Here is a 12301-nt window from a genome sequence, read left to right on the forward strand (position 1 = left end):
TTTGACGATTTTCTTTAACATTCATTTGAACAAACACTACACATAATGGCACTATCTTCACTATGTACCCCAGACTTTATCATTTGATATAAGGCCATGTTGCGTTCACTGTCATGTTCTTGTTTTCTGGCTCAGGCAGTGCTTTGTGTTCAGGCATCTTTGTGATTCTAGCCACATTCTGGAGGTGCCATGTTTTAGAGCTGCTATGTAAAAGCTTATTTTTGTAGATGCAGCACATTTGCAATGCAAACCGATACTGCTATTGAAAGATGCAGTTTTTCATATTATAAACTGTTGTAGTCTGACTTTTGAAAGCATTCTGCTCCTTTTGAATAAAACAATAGTTCAAATGTATCTTACTACTTTTTCGGGTTCGAAGGCTCCGGCGATTGGAGGCTGAGGCCAGTGAAGATTCACACCTCTAGTTTGGTTCCCGTTGTGCTCGTGGTCCTTATTTCTTCTCAAACAATGAACTGCTGGATCTAAATCTCTCAGCCGTCATTCCCAGCACGTCCACACCGAGCGGGAGGAGAGGGCAGGGCCGTGGTGTTTGAGCGATGGATTTCTGAACACGGAGCCGGGGCACTTCTGATTATTTCCTCTTCCTCTGAACTGAGGAAAAAGCGATTGCTGAACAAAGATGGCAGATTGAATGCCCTGTCAGCAGGCGGAGGCATCGATCCGGGCTACCCTATACTGCACGGCCCAGCCGAGAGAGAGAGAGAGAGAGAGAGAGAGAGAGAGAGAGAGAGAGAGAGAGAGAGAGAGAGAGAGAGAGAGAGAGAGAGAGAGAGAGAGAGAGAGAGAGAGAGAGAGAGAGAGAGAGAGAGAGAGAGAGAGAGAGAGAGAGAGAGAGAGAGAGAGAGAGAGAGGCAGGCTATAATAGTCTCTGCGGCTTTTCTCCTGCACCGCTTCCTCCCTTTCCTCCAAACGAATCGAGCCAATTGAGAGCAGAGGAGGGCGAGAGCCGGCCTGAGAGACAGACTGAAAAACAGGAAAGGAAAAGTGAGCAGAAGTGGGGCTTGGAGATTGCTAAATTTGTGGATTTCTGAAGGTCAATGTGATTGGGTGTGCGTGTGCGTGTCTGCGTGTTCGCAAGAATCAATGCAATATCCACCACTTAACAGGGCTCGTGATTTACGAGACTTTGTTTGACATGAGCAAACCCCAATAGAGTTCTCCTGTGCAATACAGCACAATTCAATTGGATATTTTCTATTATGGATAAGAGGGAGACGTTATTCAAAATCACGTCAATATACTATGAACGTTCAATCTGTGTGTGTGGGTTTGTGTGTGTGTGTGTGTGTGTGTGTGTGTGTGTGTGTGTGTGTGTGCGCGTGCGTGCATCTCTATATCTTCGAATACATTAGCAAATAGCTGTCAATATGAAATACAACAATTGAAACTGGGTAGCGCGCCAAGCGCTTCCAATGCAGCAGATTACTGTTAGCGCACGTGACGTGCAGATGATGTACTCTGGAAGAGAGCAGGCAGCATCACCACACATCCCATAATTAGGGAGCTTCAGTCGGGAGTCTGAATAATACAATTCTGATGTGGACTTTGAAGAGTTTGGGTCGGTTTTTGTTACCTCGTTAAAAATGCGATTTGAGAGATGCTTTGTTTTGGATGTGCCTTTTCATAATGCGTGGGATTATGTAGATTTAAAAAATCTATTCTGTGTGTGTTACTTTTAAATGCTTGTAGCATAAGCCATTACATGTATTTATGTGCAGTACTTTTTGCATGGACGATTAATAACAGTAACTGTGAAATCACTCATTGCTCATGAATAATTGAATGTAATTATCATGTATTATTCATGCCACGGCACTGAGGCAGAATCATCCAGAGGGAAGAGTCTCCGGTGCAGAAAAATAAAAAGCATAAAGTCTGAACATTTTAATCATGTTGCTATTGTCCTTAAGAGAGAATGAGATGTTTTAATTACACACATCCCAGTTTTTCTCTTTTCCTATATATTTTTAATTATATCAGAAATTAATTAAAATACAGGTCATTATGAATTTTCCTCCCAATTGGGAAGTGAAGGCTTTGTAGATGTTGAGACTTCAAGATCAATGTTTTGCCAATGCAATCTCATATCGTATCCTACCTATTGCGGTCGGTTGTGTGATTGTTGTCATTGTTTATTTAATTCCTGACTTGTCCTTACACACACAACTTGCAGTCTAAGGTTTGAAGGATTCTTGTGGAGAGAGAGAGAGAGAGAGAGAGAGAGAGAGAGAGAGAGAGAGAGAGAGAGAGAGAGAGAGAGAGAGAGAGAGAGAGAGAGAGAGAGAGAGAGAGAGAGAGAGAGAGAGAGAGAGAGAGAGAGAGAGAGAGAGAGAGAGAGAGATGGAAACCTGGTTGCTGTACTTAAAGACTGACACCCCCGTCAGTCTCGTCAGGTGAGAGGCAGTGCCGGGGCTGAGTGCCATTGAGCAAGGCTTCCCCTGACAGCCCCGTCTTTCTCATGCAAATCCCGGCCAATGATAAAGCCACAAACTAAAAGCCTGCAGTGTTGCGTGAGGATGGAAATCTGTTCCAGCTTTGCGAACACGCCCCCCGTCCCCCCCCGCCCCCCCCCCCGTCTGAATGTGTGGCTTCATGGCTTTAGAAACTTTGAGAAAGTCTTTTTATTTTTTTTACCAACTGTTCTTTGGCTTGGTTTTCGATGGCATGAGAGATGAGGAAGAAAGGAAAAAAAAAACTGCGAAAGAGATCGGGCTGAGGAGCCTGAGAAAAATGGAAGCCATTATTTGGCTCCAGAAGAGAAAGAAATTAATCATAGCAAGGAGATAAGCTGTGTGTGTGAGTGAGTATAGTGTGTGAGCGTGTGTGTGTGTGTGTGTGTGCCTGTGTGTGTGTGTGTGTGTGTGTGTGTGTGTGTGTGTGTGTGTACACACACACCTACTTACTCCATATAGACACACACACCTCGTTCAGACATTACTATACTCCTGCTAAACTCAGTGAATTTGAGCTTCGGGATTTTAATAAGCGCAGGGGTCATATGAATTGTGTGCGTTTCAATACTGTCATACTCTGACTCACTCTCGTTCTCTTTCTACACACTACACATTCTCTAGGCTGCACCACCATTCGCACGCACACATAAACACACACACACACACACACACACACACACACACACACACACACACACACACACACACACACACACACACAGTATGCTGGTAATCAGCCTAGCTAGCAGAAGACAGACATCCGCAGTAGATGTGGGCGATTTGCATTGAGGAAAATGAGACGAGGATAAAGAACAAGAACAGCTAATGCTGGGTACACACACTGCAGGATGTTTAGCCCGATTCTGGGCCTGATTTCCTCCTTCCCGCTCCGCAGCAAAGTTCCCCATTTTTTGGCGGATTATACTGTGGTGTGGGTGATGTTAAGAGTGTCTTTTTTAGCGATCGGGCCCTCACTGATTCGAATCCACAAATATTAAACGTGTTCGTTGTTTACAATCCGATACCCTGTAGCGGGGGGGGAACCCCGGAGACAAAATAGTATGGAGGCAATTTATTGTCATGTTGGAAAGACGTTAGCCAATTGGGAGCCAAGCTGACTTAACGTAATACCAACAATTCCTCAGGTTATCGTAACAGAAGGCAGCAAAAGCAAAAGTGAGGTGGTCTGCCGGAATGGAGGAACTGCTTGTAGTTGTGGCAACAACGTTGTTACCTCTATACATTTCTGACAAAAACTTTTGGAAAGCTAGAATAGCTAGAATTTCCCCTGAGATTTCCAGAGTTGGGAATCGGATTGTTTGAGAATGGAGTCGTTTAGTGTTTGTTGGCCAAAAATCGTTTCCTCCACACACTAAAAGACCAAACCGATGAAATGTATCTTAATCTATCGTAATGTGTATGGTCTCTCGAGTTTTCTTAATTTGAAAATTCATCTAGTGCAGGGATCTTCAACGTTTTCCAGGCCAAGGACCCCCGAACTGATGGAAAGATGGAGCAGGGACCCCCTACTTATATATTGTATAAAATGGTGCTTTATTTTAAACTGGTCCTATAGTGCCATGTATAAATGTACTTTGTTATTTTGCATTCAATACTAAGATATTCAAATAATACACAGGTTCATATATCCATGTTTTTATTTTAAACATGTGCAAGGTACAGTGAGTAGGGTGGCCATGCCACTGCCATTCATAAACATAACATAACATAATAAACGGATACCTGCCAAGATCAACAATGTCTGTCAATTGCATGTAATCATGCATAAAAGCTATTCAAATTGAAAACATAAATGTGGAGACGAAAATGAGTGATGCTTGTTACTGTCATCTTTTTGCCTGATTCACGTCTTTCCTACTCCTCTACAAGTAGTCCAGTAACCTCAACCCCACCGTGTCCGGTTGCTAAGCGACGTCAACGTCTTTGGCAAACTATTTCTCTGCCGATCGCTTATTTTTCCGATAATGACCGGCGTTCTGTACATTATCCCAACAGTCTTGGCTGCGCACTGTCATCCAAATACGTCATGTTTGCAGCGGAGGAGGGGGTATATATAAAGACCAGATGAGAAGCTGACGTCGCTGTGCTGTCCTTCTTAATTGAAGGAGCAGGCAGAGAAAAGCTCTCCCCTGCTGGGCTTTCATTAAAATCAAATGCATAAAAAGGACGCCGCCGGTCCAGATGTGTCAGTTGTGCGCGAGAGACACACAAACGTACACTTACCCCTTTTGGAAATGCCGATACAGTACATTCGGATCGCATGATAGGAATAGATCTATTCCGATTAGAAATCGGTTCAGAAGTGTCCATGTAAGTAAACGCAGCTTGTGTGTTGGATTCTTGTTCGTGTGTATTTAAAGACATTTCGATTTGTGGAAAAATTTGCAGGGGGGGAATATAAAAATAATGTCGAATCAACCAAAACTTTCGCGACCCCCCCTGCAGTACCTCTGCGGACCCTCTAGGGGTCCCCTATTGAAGACCTCTGTGTGTGTATGTACCCATCATTAATCATGTAAAAGGATGCGTTATAAGGACAGGCAGGACAGTGAGTGAATAGTACTGAATGGTGCTCCTCGATTGGTGTTCGATGAGCAAATTATTTGTCAAAAGTAGGGGTGGAAGATCAACCAATTTTAGTATTAATCTCCATAAAATCCGCTGTGATAAAGTTGATACTCAGTGGTACCTTATTAGACAGTAATCTGTACATGTTCCTGTTATTCCTGACCCTTTGATGAATTACATGGCTTTTATGCATGAGTAAATAAGATTTATTTCACTGTACTTTTGGACATTTGGTCATTAAATGTACTATTTCGATAATATATAAAGTAAATGGTATGTGTCCAGAGACCAGGGAGAGTATTATGCATTCTTAAAAGTATCTATTGTCAACTTGAAATTGAAGGTGTACAACAAAGCAAAAATTGGCAAGGTTCCCACACCAGAACTGTGAAACCATGGTGGTTTACCACTTTCACAAAAGCTAACTAGAACTCTGACGAAAATATTCTATTAAGTCAAAACAGGAACAAAGCAAAAAACCTAATTAAAATGATTGGATGAATGAAATTAAAGAGGATAAAAGGGTTTAATGAAATGATCATTCAGACAGACCTTCTTGTTGTATCTTTAGTTCAGTGCTAGTTATTAAATTGCTCATGTTATTCAGGGAACATATGATGTGCAGAAACATTTTATGTGTTCTATGAGAAAGGAACATTTGTGAACAGTGTCCCAATGGACCACAAAGCAGCCGTTATATTTTGACCACAGTTAGAAGTGTCACATGGACGTTTCTCAAGTTAATTGTCTTGCTTTTGTGAAAACCGGTTTTCTCATGTTACGTTTGTTTTGTTTCTGCGTCATGTCTGTGATCTACTTGAAATTCCATAGACAGTTTGGTGACCACTGCTTTATAATGACTTCAAGTAATTAAAGTGTAACAAATGAGGACAATTACAGAAGGGTTAGGCTATTGTCGTTTTGTCTCTGTTAGGACGGTGTTGCAAAATGCATGTCATGGCACACCATCACACAGGTGACGATAAGTTGGTGTACCGCCCTATCCTTCAATTAAAGAATTATAATTAATTAACCTTTCACACATGTAGCACACAAGGCAACGGTTATAATTAAGTGTTTTCACAGTCAAAAGAAGTCAAAGACATATACGATTATGTTGATAGATCAATTGCTATTAATCACAGTGGCTAAAACTTAGGGGATGCCAAAAAGTCCTGTATAGCAGGAACGTGGGCTAGCAGGGAGCAGCATGCAGTCTGCTAGTCGCAGGCTATCGGCATTCAGTCTGCTAGTCACGGGCTAGCAGTATTGAGTCTGATAGTCACGGCTAGCCACCTGCAGTCTGCTAGTCACAGGCTAGCAGCATTCAGTCTTCTAGTCACAGGCTAGCAGTTTTCAGTCTGCTAGTCACAGCAGGCTAGCAGCAATCAGTCTGCTAGTCACAGGCTAGCAGCATTCAGTCTGCTATTTACTGGCTATGACATCTCTATAAACAGGCTAGGCTGATTCTAATGACAGAAGAGTAGATACTCAGAGATAGCCAAAGAGTCCACAACCATAGATAAAACATGGACATTAATATTCTCATTAATTAACTAACTAATATTCAAACCTTAATAGTTAATAAATGAAATATAAGATCGATCCATGGTCCCGGTTTATACATCAACCAAGACTTCGAACTAGCCACTGAGATCCTAACACAATCAAGGAAACGATTATTGTCTTAAAAGAATGAAATCACATGTCTTCCCATTGATTGGATACTGGTCTGTCTGCTTTCATAATACTGCCAACCGTCTTATGTTCAAGGTTCATGAAACAATATCCCAGCCGCCACCCTCTCACTCCCTCTGCTGGTGAACCTTTATAACTACAGCTTATCAGATGCTATATTCTACACGTTTTTAATTTGCTTGTTTTTTTCCACCTAATTCATAACACTGGCATTTGGTATTTTTCTAAAGATAGTTCTGGTTTGTTATGCTTATTTTGAAGTGATGCACTTGAAATACCAACATTATTTCCCTTTATCGCTGAAGGATTCGAGGGCTATACGCTCTCAGGGTCAAGTAATAGCACCAGTCCAGTACAGTCACGGAGTACAGGACTACATTATAATCACATAAGACACTTTAGACACTTGTATCATACCGTATAGACAATCATAAACATGTTTGAATTTGATGTCTATAATGTGTACATTTCCTTTTAGCGTTTACATTGTACTACCAGATATTAAGTATAAAGATCAATTTTATTTAGTGCATTCAACACATTCAGTAAGTGTAAGCTATATCTGTCCTATACTTTCTGCTGTGAACCTCATTACCCATCTCGGATGAATGAGGCAAAATTAAATATATTTTGAAGATACATGATCGATTGAGGACTAGCTAACTCTTCGTCAAACTCTCTATATATATTCTATAGATATATTACACAACGATACCTTGGTCTGGAGTAATGTCACATCTAGCAATCTAACCATATGAAATAATCCAACATGCTTTCAATATGGATAAGATATACTTCATTATACAAAGTATGCTAAACCTATACAATGAGCTTATTTCGGAAATAACCCAGGAGTCATGGTCAAAGTCTTCCAGGTGTAACCATGGATTAGCGAGGCCAGCTCATGTCAGCTCACGTCAACTCTGGGTTCACGGCTGTTTTGGGGAGCTTAGCGCCCTCCTGTGGCGGGGTCGTGTGCTCACAGGCACCGGCACTAAGACTGTACACTACAACTCCCACAGGTCACTGCATCTAGCAGCCAAGCATCATTTGCTCCAGAATAGGCCCCCTTCAGAGAGGTGTTGCCGTAGTTATAACACAGGTTTTGCTCATGACACTGAATAGGGGTATGCTGGTTTTATGAACCAGGGGATGTGTCCCATGCTGTATGTGTGCTATCTTCACTAGTTTACTATTAACCTACCAGCCCGGCCCCTGTGACATAAAAGGAGCAGACCAACTAAAATAAAAAGAGATTTTTTTTGATTTGTGTGGTTTACAAATCAAAAAAAGTGTACTTAGCTATATCTGACGTGTCCAAAGTAAGTAAGGAAGAAGTTACAATGTGTCCGGACGAAGTACATAAGTCGTTATTTAAAGCGCGTGTATATAAATGAAATCAGTGTTGGGGAAGGGAGGTAGTGTGACGGTGGCCCCCAGGGACCAGGCCTCGGCTGGGGGCCTCTGGCCTCAGCCGGGGGCCTCTGGCCTCAGCCGGGGGCCTCTGGCCTCAGCCGGGGGCCTCTGGCCTCAGCCGGGGGTCTCAGGTGCTGCGGCACGGTGACTGTATGCAAAACGAAAGGCCTGCAAAGCGCCCTCTCTGATAAGCCCTGCACCTTGGGGGGATAATAAAGACCCTGTAAAGGGTCTCCCAGACCCTTTACAGGTGGGGGGGGGGGGCGGCGGCGGTGAAACAGACAACGGGCAGACGGACCGAACACAGAGGTGGACGGGGGGGGGGGGGGGCTGAGACAAGGCAGTAGAGAAAAGATGGGTTTTGAGGCTGGGTTTGAAACCCTGGAGGGACGCTGAGTCGCTGATGTCTTGGGGGGGGGGGGCCTTGTAAGGGAGGTCTTTTGAAGTGGATTCGGCGGGGGACAGGCAGCCAGTGGAGGTCCTTGAGGAGAGGGGTGATGTGGTGCCAGGACTCTGTGTGTGTCATTCGGATGCCTTCCCGAACCCATCGGCGATTATTATCGATGCAACCAGCGCAGATGCCTTAGAGGAGTGTGCTGCAATAGTCAAGATCGGGAGGAAATGAAGGCTTGGGTCATCGTCTCAGCTGCACGTGAAGGGGAGGGCCTGTTCTTTGCAATATTGCAAAAGGTGGTAGAAAGAGGCTTTGACAGCTTGGCGGGTACGAGGGTTCGAGGGAGAGGGCGGGATCCCGGATCAGGCTGTATGGGATCACCCGCAACGGGTCGCTGGGTCCGTCTGACGCTGACGACGTCAGGCAACGGCCCTGAGCTGCTGATGACTGTACCGTGTGTGTGGACGGGATCTTAACGTTATGAGGGCGTTCAAAAACCAGCGAACACGTTTTGGTCGGAGCCAGGGAGAACCGCTCCCCCAGATTCGTGAATTGCGCCGGCGGGATTCCTCTCGAGGTGAATAGCGCTGGTCCCTGCCAGGTTTGCAGGATGTTGACGAACCTTATTGGTGCTCATGCTATGGAGGCAGGCTGTCTGTCCTATTTTTATAAGGCTACATCGAGGCTCTGCTGCAACCGATTTGGACCCGGAGGAATGTTACATGTGGTTTTCTTTACGAGGTCCGCGCTGTTTGTCCACCCCAGTTGGAGTTCTGAAATTCGCTTTATAGGAAAAGGCAACGAGTATGCGTTTCCATAGCTGTGTAGATAACAAACAAGCCAGATACACTGTCCAAGCACTGCTCCCCTCTCTCCCCCACCCCCCTTTGCTTTTGATTGTGAGAGCAGTGTGTGGACTGTGGACACAGTATTACTGACCCGTAATTATACCCGTCTTTGCCCATGCTAATACAACTCTCTTATTAAAGCCTATTAACAAACTCCTGTTGCGTTTCGTATATTTAATTCAAATGAACCATTTACATTAAACAATCCTCATACATATGTGAATAACAGAGTAGCCTTTGAGCTCAAACGCTAGACAAACATGTATGTTTATGCAAATATAACGATTTTGGCAACTGCCTAAAATCAGTTCCTAATTCAACCACTGGGGCTGGTAGTGGCTCACGATTAGGGAAGCTTATATCAGATGAGCAATTGTGGGGATAAAAAAATAGATAAATGAGATGAGACCGAGTCAGATGCAGTGGCGCCTGGAGCTTGTGCTCCTACAGTTCAACCGAGGCCCACATAATCACACAGAGTTCTGCCAAGAGGTTCAACCTAAGTGCACACGTCTATTTACGTCCAGGTCTGTGATGTGGCTGTCTGCAGGCTCGCATCCATTCTTCATTAGACACGGGCCCGTACACTGCTGTGCGGCGGGGGGCGTTGTAGCTGCCTCACCGATGGGCACTGCTCTATTTGAGTGGTCCGTGCGCGTGAACCGCACTCAGGCGCGGCCGATGCTAATGAAGACGCTTCAATGCCTGTAATGAATCACTGTGGGGACAACCCTTTCAGAGATTGTCCCGGTCCCCTTCATCCAACAGTGTGGATGGACGTTTTAGTCAAATCTGAATCTCTTCTATCTTATTTCTTTCAATTATTTCAATTAGTCTCATTTTCTTTGGTTAAAAGGAAATTAAATGGACTCCGTTTATAGAGCGCTGGTGTATCCGGTGACGGCTCAAGGCCCTTTCATAACCACACACCCCGCCCCCTCACTGTTCTTGCGGCGCTGTGACATGTCAGACACGCGTGGCATGCGTCCAATGACCTTCTGACCCCCTGGACGAGGGCCTTGATTACATCATCTCTGGTTAACACTAGGTCACATCGGCTGGCTCGGGCGTTCCATGCACAGCGGCTCAATAAGAGTTTGGCACTGTTGTCGGCAGACGGGCAGGGCAGCCTATATTTACTGTCGTTGTGTGCAACACATTACCGATAGTTTGTTTTTCCTGTGCTTTACTTCAGTGGAATTGAGCTTTTCCCCCTCGCTACAATACATTTAATTCTCTCTCTCTCGTCCCACCTCACAGTGCCCCCCCCCCCCCCAAACCCCTGCATTTCCAAAGGGATGCGTCTGTCTGCGTGTAGCCCATCTTGGGACACACTGGTTTAATTCATTAAATGTTTGGCTGTGGTAATCATAAAAAGGGCAATAACAGCACACATGACTTCTGAGGAGCTCTAAGGAGGCATTGAGGATTTAAGTTAAGACGGTTCCCCTTTGTTGATTGTAAAATCTGTTGCCCCCTTGAATCAAAGTAAGGAATGAGTGAAGGTTTTGTTTAATATTTTCTGTCCTATTTGATGTCCTATTTGAAAAAAATGCATTGATATCAATCACAGCGATCTGATAGTGTGAAATAAAGTCCATTGTCCATTCCTTACACCAAGGCTAATCTGAACCAAATCTTTAACATGTGATTTTGTTTTGCAAGAGGATACCGTAAGACTGACATCATCGCTGTTCTATTAAACCTTCATAACACTTTTTAATAAGGCGTATTTAGTTATAGGAATGAACGAATAATAAAGAATCAAGCTGTTGGGGACTCCAGCAGCTATACTCTTCATCCAGGGGGATCCATCTCACACACGAGACCATACAGTTTATTATACTTTTATCGGTCTATGCCCCCACACTCTGAGACACAGCTACTGCTGACGTCAGCGCAGGGCTCTCTGGGGCGACCTCGGAGCTGGTCCATCTCGGGTGCGGTACGGTACGGTACGGTACGGCACGGTACGGCACGGCCTAGACTGGTCGTGAAAACGCAAACTAACGCGCCGCGGCTCGGTACAGCAAAAAGGACCAATAGCAAAGCTCTGTATTTTCCTGTCCTTTGTGGGAGCAGGAAGAGAACGGTTGGATGATAACAAGAATAGTGGCTTTGATTTTCTTCTGGCACGTCACACTAACATATGTGCCAGTGTTCATCATAACATGGAAAAGTGCACTATCGATCAACACGATTTCTGACATGTCTCTCCCTGTCTCTCTCTCTCTCAGCCAATCATCCGGTCGCTGCGTATGCCTGAGCCCGCCGCGTTACTGCCGGCCAATCACTGCCTGACGCCATGGAGATGGCCATCGACTGACGCGGCCGCCTGCGAATGCTAGGCCGGCAGGCGAGGTTGTGGCCCGCCTCGGTATCCTGTGATTGGCCGCTGAATGGGACTGACGCCGAATGGAGCCAATGTCCAATGAGCAGGACACCAACTCATCAGAGGGAGATGAGAAACGGTGAGAGAGAGAGAGAGAGAGATAGAGAGAGAGCGAATCGAGAGAGAAAGGTGTTATGAAACGTGTGTGGGTTCCTGTGAGTGTGTAGATGCATGCATTTGTGTGTGTGTGTGTGTGTGTGTGTGTGTGTGTGTGTGTGTGTGTGTGTGAGAGAGAATTTGACTGTGTGCCAGTGTGTGCGAGTGCGTCTACAAGTGTCCATGTTTGATCTAGACATTAAAGGGGGCAGCCGGGACCTAATGGTGTACTCAGCCGATATCGACAGCTGCAGTCTGCAGGCGAAGGATGGCGGGCATGAGCAGATGGAAAAATAAAAATTAGATGAGGAGCTCACGAAAGGCTGAGGAGCGCATGAATGGATGAGTGTGGGGGGGGGGGGGGGGGGGGGGGGGGGGGGGGGGGGGGGGGGGG

This window comes from Gadus chalcogrammus, chromosome 2 (assembly GCF_026213295.1).
Source record: "Gadus chalcogrammus isolate NIFS_2021 chromosome 2, NIFS_Gcha_1.0, whole genome shotgun sequence".
Classification (NCBI taxonomy): Eukaryota; Metazoa; Chordata; class Actinopteri; order Gadiformes; family Gadidae; genus Gadus; species Gadus chalcogrammus.